General features: G+C 43.5%; 1 long non-coding RNA gene across 1 annotated transcript in view; it reads right to left on the minus strand.

Annotated features, from left to right (window-relative positions):
• The window catches only part of LOC141370198 (uncharacterized), a 20,599-nt gene extending 19,265 nt beyond the window's left edge, over positions 1-1,334 (minus strand). The window contains exon 1 of the long non-coding RNA XR_012374043.1: positions 1,100-1,334. This is a non-coding gene — a long non-coding RNA (uncharacterized lncRNA). The remainder of the gene's footprint in view (positions 1-1,099) is intronic.
• Positions 1,335-9,189: the final 7,855 nt, after the last annotated feature.

Genomic DNA, 9,189 nt, shown 5'->3' on the forward strand with positions numbered 1-9,189 from the left:
CTAGTACTAGTACACTTCTAGTACCTAGTACACTTCTAGTACCTAGTACTGTCCTAGGCAAGCTGAAATGCCTTGTCACCTTACTCATATAGGACCCTTATGAACTCTGTGAGAATCCCTTCTTGATATGCACCCAAAAGTGGACTTGCTGGGTCAGGAAGTATACACAGACCTAATCTGCTATTACCACCAGAGTCCCCTGAAGGATTTCTAGACCATTTTACACTCCCATCAGCAGTGGGTGAGGGCTTTCATGTTCCCGTGTCTCTGCCAACACTTGGCAGTACCCTGATTTTGCCAGTCTAGTACATGTAAAGAGATGCCTAATAGTTAATTTACCTTGCATTTTTCTGTCAACTGAGTTTGAGCATCTCTTCATATTCCTGTTAGCTTTTTGTATTTTTCCTTTCTGTGAATTTTGATCTTGTATCTTTGCCCATTTTCCATTGAGGTATTTGTCTTGCTGATTTGCAGAAGATGGTACTTTTTCTAAAGTGAACACACATTTCTTTGTCTTCGTAAACTGCATAAGTAGCCTAACTATCCTTTCTTGCAGAACTAGGGTCACGTGATGATGAGCATATGGATTGCTGGGGTTATAAGATGCTATGAAACATATAGTTTGAGAGATACAAACAAATTATAGTGGACTGAATGGTGCCTCCGCCTCCAAAAAAAAAAAAATCATATATTGAAGTCCTAACCCCCAATGTGACTATATTTAAGATGTGGCCTTAAATGAGGTCATAAGTGTGGGATCCTAATCCATTAAGGCTTGTGTCCTTATAAAAAGAGAGAGACATCAAGTCAGTAGCATGTACACAGAAAAGTTTACTTCAGGTGGGCCTCCAAGTCAGATACAGGGAAAAATATCAAACTCATTTAAATTGCTTATCTTTGATGCATGAGTGGCTCAGTTGGCTAAGCGACTGCCTTCGGCTCAGGTCATGATCCCGGAGTCCTGGGATCGAGTCCCACATCGGGCTCCTTGCTCTGTGGGGAGCCTGCTTCTCCCTCACCCTCTGCCTGCCATCCCCCTACTTTTGCCCCCCCCCCCCTCTCTGCCGAACAAATAAAATCTTAAAAAGAAATTGCTTACCTCTTTGGGCACTTGGAAATATCAGAACTTGCTGTTTAATACTTGGAATGTTTTCCAAAAGTTAACCAGTGGTGTCATTTCCAGGAAACTGTTCAGGATATAGGCTGTTTTCAGAAATCAGGTATTTCTTCCTCGGGAAAAAAATCAGTGAATTTTTCATTTTCATCCTTTTTCTTTCTTTTCTTTTCTTTAACTTATTTTCCGAAGTAATGTCCTTCTTTGGTACCACCAAGTTTCTTCGAGGAAAATACATGTGGCTCAAACACCTGTGTTTTGTTTTGTTTTGTTTTTTCCAAACACCTGTGTTCTTAAAAACTTTTTGCTTCTGCAATTTACAATGTCCAAAGATACTGGATCTTTGGGTCTATGATTTGTCCACCTGGCAAGAGTTTTTCATGGGTCCTGCAGAATGGCTTCAGGGGTACTGCTGGTCACTGTGTTGCTTAATTGTATGTTATCAGGAACATGTCTAACGCGAACACTGTGATCGGTTCCTTCCAATGTGTAAACTCCAGTAGAAATGATTTACAATACCTAATGTAACACCATGCGGCAGCGTTCTACAGAACCGAGCTTACCCTGCTGGACCTGATATCAGACCCTGATATCAGACTTCAAATCTCCAAGTTCCCAAACCTTCGGCAGAACTCCTCTGAAGTCCTAATGCATGTCCTGTGTTTCTACAGACGTTAATAGAAATTGGCCCAGCTTTTACTAAATGGTCCCCCCCTTGGCCACCTCCTTAACCACCCCCACCCCATTAAGGGTGCACTCCCTTAATCTTCAGATACATAAAGTACTGTTTACCTGTTCCCCATTGTAGTATTGCTCTTTCCTTTTTATTTCTCTTTGCCATTATATTTCTTTTTCACTGTTATTATCCTATCTGCTTTCCCTATCTGCCACTCCCATTCATAGATGTTCCCTTGTCTTCTCTTTTCTATCTTCTTTTCCTGTTGCTTCTCTTATACTCTCTGGCTTTTGGCTGAGCAGAGCATCCATTCGCTCTCAGTTTGGCCTTACAGAGCAGGACTCCTTCCATCCCCTGAAATCACCTGGCAAAGCTGTGTGTGTGTGTGTGTGTGTGTGTGTGTGTGTGTGTGTGTGTGTACACGTGCACATGTGTATGTGTTTTCCTGGAGTGAGGACTGTGGCAGACCCCATGGCTGATCTACACCCCTAACAATTCCCAATTCCCTATGTCCTTGACTTCCTTTGCCACAGAGGCTGAGAAGCTGAAAGTTTTCAATTTGCCAACTTTCTTTGTTTTGACCAATGAGAAGGAAAACATCCTTTCTTGAATAAAAAGCAAAGCCTTACTAGGAGAAAATCCTTTGCTCTTCATTCTTTCCTATGATTTCTGCCTGGAATGTAATGTAAAGCAGAGACAGAAGCAGCCAGCTAGCAAACATGAGGCTGCCAGCCTGAGGATGAAGACCCATACATGAGGGAGAAGGGCAGGAAGTTACAAAGAGTTTTAAGTCTCTAATAGTATCCTTGTGCCCCCATCCTAGCTCTGGACAATCTACCTCCAGACATATTTTTACATGTTATGAAATACACACACACACACACATACAAATTTTAAAAAGAAGATATAAAAATATAAACAGAAATTCTAAAATTTTCTTCCTGTTCCCTGATTGCTTTGTTATGACCTAGAGGCAAGCATCCTATTTTGGAGGCCTCTGCTAAATAACCAAGGCATTGCTATTAACAGAAATAGGCAAAAGTTAAAACAGCAGTGATGAAGAAGGGGGGAAATGCCCAGAAAAGTATACTCTAAGATAGGGTGGTAACGTTCAGTCATTTTTGTTTTATATGTAAGTGACTGGAAGGATATCCATAGGATGCTAATGGCGGTAGCTTTAACCTAACGTGTGTTCCTAGCTCTCCCCGTCAACCGTGTACTAACTTGCAACAAGAAAAAGAAAAAGAAGTGTTATTTAAAATTTCCCAGTAGTTCAATACAGGCCCTCCCTCCCTTCCAAAATTTACTTCTTCCTTCCAGGTGCCCTTGTCAGGGTGCTGCGTGTCTCCCTACACTACACAGATGTGCTCCACCATGAGCCCCCACCTGTGAGGACAGCCAGGCAGGTGCAGTGGTGAGGACTAGGGAGGATGATGGCTCATTGCAGGTGGCCTGCAGTCTGCTCTGGGGTGGGGGTGGGTGGCGTTGGAATAAGGAAAATGAATGCCCTGTGAAGCATCACCCTTAGTGATGAGGCAACCCTCCCACGTATCAGGGGTTTTCCCATGTCTCGTCCCACTTATCACCGAATTGTCCCAATTACTATCCTGTCATAGAATGATGGGCATTTAGCCTTGGAACACCTTCTAGTGCCCTCCTGCCTTTTCAAAGACAGAAGAGCAAGCTCTGAAAGTGAAGGGTATGTCCAAGGTCAAAGACGACATGTAGGCAGCAGAGTGGGGATTGGAACCCATTCAAATGCTCACCACCACCATCGCTGCCACCCTGACTGCCTCAGGAAGGCCTTCTTGCAGGCGGGGCATTGCCCCAGAGTGCCATCTACAGAGCCTCTTACCTTCATGAAAGCCCTATAAGGTAGGTGTTGTCCCCTCCATGTTAAAGTTGAAGAAACTAAGGCTCAGGTAGATCTTGTGGTTTTCCAAGGCTAGAAGGAAGCAGAACCAGGAGGTGACCTCAGCTCTGTCTAGCCCTTCCATTTCAGCTGACTCAAGACAGTGTATCCTGATGCTACGCATGTTCCTACAAAGTCGTTTCCCACAATTCCTCTAGAGGAGTCCTCAGCTACTGGAGTCTCAGGAAATCATTTCAGTGCCACCTCCCTCTCCCCTTCAGTGCAAAGAATCCTTCCCAAATGAGCCTGGTCTCTCAGCAGCTGGTGGTATTTGATTTGATTAACACCCTGGGACCTATCACCAGACGTAAAGATGATGCCTAATTAATTGCATACATTAAAGAGCTGGCACTTCTTGCTTTCGGATCACACTTCCAGCTTCAATCATGTTTTCGTTTCAGCAATAATATTTACATGATTAGCAAATAGTCGATTCATACTCCAGCGTGGACCTAAGCTGGGTATGGGACTTCCCTAAGCAGATGTCCTTGACAGGTGTAAAGAAATAGGCTTTTTTTTTTTTTTTTTTTTTTTCACAGCAAGAGCCATGAGCAAGCTCTTCTACTTGTTTTTCAATAAAAAAATCATGCTTGGATCAACAAATATTCCTTGAGCACTGACCTGTTCTGTGTCAGTCATTCCATTTCCAAGGCCCCATGGGGGCCAAAAAGAAGTGCACTCACTAAGAAGTCACATTAGACTTAACTGTGTTTTCTTCCTTTTTTTTTGGTCCAAGATCTAGATGCCTTGATTAAGAAAACAGACTCGACATTAGACATGTCAAGTTTCAATAGGCATTTGCTGAGGTCTTCCGAGATCTTATCATGCAGGAGGCAAGGGAGTTTGGGATGTGAAATGACCCCTGGGATGTGAATGGGGGTCAAACTGAAATGAGGTGAAGTGCCACCAGACTATCCTACACAGTATCTTTAATCAGAATGTGGATAATGATACCGAAAGGCAAGATTCTACCTTCTGACAGCAGGAAGTTGGAAGGGATAAGGCAGCAGTTTGGATGACAAAGTTCTTGACAATGGGCTGAATTCTAACACCATGAGCTTGAATAAGAACAAATGCCACAGAACCACCAGAAGCACCACTACACAGAGAAGGTGTGGCTTTGTGGAAAAGGCTTGACTGTGATGAGCCACAGCTTAACACAAGGCAACGGTGTGAGGTGTGTCCCAAGCCACTGATGCAACCACTTGACTGAATCTGTGAAGCATCTACACTTAGGACCGGGAGAGTTCTGCTCTAATTTTCCCTAATCCACTCACCTTCACGTAGTGCATTCAGCTCAGCTGTAAGAAGGCTGACTGTAGACCATATTGTTCTAATCAGGACACTTTTTAGAATGAAAGGGTTTGCAGGTATAAATTAAACCTGGAAAATAGGCATCAGTGAAGACTCCTGGACAAACTGGGGTCTGTGCTCCCTACAAGGGATGTAGACAGATTGGAGGGTATTCCAGAGGAGAGGCTGGAGGATGGGGAAGCCTCAAAAACGGATTAAAAAATAGATAAATCTTTGAAGAAAGAGATGGTTAGTCTGAAGAAGAGCAAAGTTTATATGAGAGCTACTGTGAGAAATTATAAGGGCAGCATGTGGAAGAGAGGGGACCTGGGGGTCACAGGTTCCGAGGAGTTCTACTCTGGGGTAGCCAAGTTACCTCCAACAGGAAAGACTCTTTGGAAGCATATCTGGCTGTATCCACCAGTTTCTGGATCACATGCCTACACAGTTCTTCAAAAAATTCCACCAAAATAGTAATACTTCCTTCTTAGTGAAACACAGCTACTTTCCTTTAAAAGTGTTAATATTGTATAAATATATGGTGGTGGTTCTTTCTCTTTTCAGAGAGAACTTATTTTATGGAAGTTAGACACACATCAATCTGTGATTCCCTGGGCCCCCACTGTAGTTTTATTTTTATATATGCTTTTCAGGGGACTATTGAGAGGAGAATTCTATCCAGTATTCCCCTTTGTACAGACCAACACAAATATCATATTACACTGAATAGAAGACGCCAACGGTTATAAGATGCATCACTATTATCTGCCATTAAGGAAGAGGAAAAGATACCGCCAAATCAACTATACCTCAAACTCCTTCACATCCAACTGACTGTCTTGGGTCACTTTTCAACTCAGAATTGGCATGTTGTTCCCATTTTCCACATGATATTTGTGTCTGTGTCATCAAGAGCATCAAGAATGCAGTATTTCTTTAAAAAACATTCCACTATTTTCTCTAGAATTTTCTTCCAAACAAGTAACACTTGATGATCTGAAGATTTGATGCTATTACTTTTTTGATCTAACCAGCAAATGTAGGTTTTCAAACAAGGATTGTATTCTTTCTTCGAATAGTCCTTAAATTGTTTGCTGACTGAAACTCCAAGGGACACTGTCCAGTTATGCCACCATGAATAACAACAATATCTATTCTGCATAGACAATGACAACTACTTTCCAAATGGCACCTGGCCAACAGATGCTTGGGATATTAGAATGTGAAGTCTGGGTGTTGTAGAGTAAAATATAGTAATTCAATCTGCCTGTGCTCTTCTGGCCTGGGTTATACGTTTTACCTGCTCTGGGGTAGCTAAGTGATAACCTCTATTGGTTCTTCTTTACATCAATTAAGAGTCTCCTCAAAAGCTCTCCTGGGTTGTCTGTATTTCCCCTTTATGCCCAGCCTTTCCACTTTGGAAGTATTCCTAATCTTTTCATTTCAGCTAGCTTTCCACTTTATGCCCATCAACTGGTGGAAGGCAAAGCAAAAATAGGAAGGTCAACCAAGGTTTTGCATCGCAAAAGAAGACATGTTTCATCTCTGCTTTTATGAAGAAGAGCTATGTGACTTGATAGTACAGAGGTAGTTCTTAGCTCTGACTGTGAGGCAAAGTAATTTGTAAAGATTTTTTTTTTTTTGTAAAGATTTTTTTAAAGGTAGATTCCAGTGGACTATCCCAAGACCCACTGACTCAGACTTTCAGGGGTGGGGACAGAATTGAGGGAGAGCGGGCACTTGTATTTTTAAAGGCGTTCCACCGATTGATGTGATCCATCACATAGGTTGTAAACCTTTAGGAGGAGGACATTGGGCATTTTCCAGTTCATTCAGGGACAATTCTCCTGACCTACATGAACACAAATGTGCAACTCTGTGTTGCAGAAAGCAGTTCCTATGGATGGACCCCCATTTTATTCAAACCATAATATTCACACCTTTCCGTGCTCAACATGATTAAACCAAGGGGTAGAAAGGATGTGGCTATGACTGGGCACGCGATGGGCATGGCAAGAGCACGGGCAGGAAACAGAGGAGGAGATTTTCTTTTCCCAGGCTTCCAACCATCCCAAATGCTGGCTGGTCTGACGCCATAGGGGAGGCGGCCTCATCCTCCGTTCTCTGGCCACAGCTTTGCAGGACCATTTCAGAAACAAAACGATTTGGGCATAATTCTGGTTCGCCAACTTGGGGATAGTCTTTAGCCTTAGAGTGGAAGGCTGTCCTAATGAGGGCCTACCCTCAGAAAATGTGCAAATCCCTGCACCAGAGCACTCAGGAAGAGGTTTTTATGGCTGTGGGGGAGTCCTGACACTCTCCCCTTAATCACCTCCTTTCCAGCAAACGTTCTTCAGAATTTTATGTAAACATTAACCCCCCCATCTCATCTAGGGTAAGTAAATAACCATCGATTCTACTCGTAGATATATGGCCTTTTAATTATGCCAGGGAAATCAGAATGCAGTTTCCACACCAAAGCCCAGGTCACCTCCGACCTCTTAGATCCAGGGACCTCTCGCTTATATCCAAGAAAGAGCCTGAGACTTGTTTTCTCCTGTGAATTTCTTTTCTTTCTGGGCCTAAAGCAGGGGCTGAAAGCAAGAACACAAGAGGCACAAATCATTGCAAATCAGTGCTGATGGCTGAAATTAATATTTCCGTTGTACTTAATGCTTATTCTCTTGCTACCATGTATTGAACACACATGATGCGCCAGGCCCTTTATCTGTATCATCTCATTTACTCCTCACCAAAACCTATGAAGTAGCCTGCACTGTCCACCCCTGTGGCAGAAACAGACTCAGGTTAAGCAATACCCCCAAGGTCATGCAACAAATAAGGGCTGAAGTCAGGAATTAATCCCAGATCCTGTTCCAAAGTTGAAGGTCTCTCAAACACTAGTTGTGCTGGAAAGGCAGTGAGGAAAAAATAATATAGAAATGATGGATGGTAGATGGAGAGATCAATAAATATGTCATAAATACACCAATACCCATAGACGCATGAATATAATTGAGACTATCGAACAAGCTAGGTCATTATTATATGGTGACTTGCACTCTTTTGTATGTTTGAGAAAGTTTGAAATAAAGCGTTGGGGTGAGATGGAAAAGCAGTGAGACAATCAAAGTCATGCCACTTCAACGTTCTTCCGAGGATCTGTCTGTTTCTATAATTATGTGTTTTAGAATTTTAAATTGAGTTTGACAAACATGTATTGAAGTTTTATGATGTACTAGGCACCACAATACCTGCCAGCCTAGGATGCTACATTCATGGGAGGTGCTGTGAGGACACAAGACAGAACCCTTCTGGGTTCACACGCAGCAGCTGACACTAACTCAGCCTGCGATCCGAAGCGGATTCCGCTAAAGGGCTATAATCCATGTGTGACGTGCTGAAGGAACTCAAGGATGGAGGGGTCTGGAAAGGTGCCTGGAAACAGAGGCAATCTGAACTATGCCTTGGAAAAAAACAGGGAAGAAGTCAAAAGGTCTGAACTGTGTTTACGCAAAACGCTTCTGACCCCAAACATGTGGGTCCCCTCCTCCCCACACACACACAACCATTCTCCAATACCACCGGGGTATCCTGAAATTCAATTCACTTCTGACACTGTCTCGAGTTCGAGCCCACAGGTTAAGAGCTCAGTCTCCCAAGACTGCCCTTACTTCAGAGGCCAGGTGAAGGTTGTGGGTTCTTTGTTACCATGCCAGTGGCACTTTTGAGCACCGGGGACTCGTTTTAACGCTTGCAATGCTGGGCTGATGCATTCAACTTGTAGCGATTCCTCCAGACTATCTGCCTTGGAAACCACTTAGTCATTTCTGTTCTGGGGTTTGGCAGTCTCCTCGAGCCCTACAGGAAAGGGATGTACCTACTACTTTCTCCCGGGGTGCTCCACACAAAGCCTCTTTTCAAAGGAGAGAGAGGCCACCAGCTTCCAAGGGCTTTCTCTGCTTCTCCTCTACTCCACCATCTTCCGTCCCTCTTCCTCACCTCCCTATCAACAGCTGAGAGCTCCTGCCCTGCCCCTGGATCTAGACCTCTCCCTCCCTCCCTGGCTGTACACTTGCAAAACTCATGTTCTACCAGAGGCTAGAAGCTTAGCTCCAACTCATCATATGCCAAGTGCCAAGTGCCCTTAGGGTCTTGGCTTTTGAAAATTAAAAGCCCTTTCGCCCCGCCATT

This window comes from Callorhinus ursinus, unplaced genomic scaffold, assembly GCF_003265705.2.
Source record: "Callorhinus ursinus isolate GAN/ISIS: 27379988/994484 unplaced genomic scaffold, GSC_fseal_2.0 scaffold28, whole genome shotgun sequence".
Taxonomy (NCBI): Eukaryota; Metazoa; Chordata; class Mammalia; order Carnivora; family Otariidae; genus Callorhinus; species Callorhinus ursinus.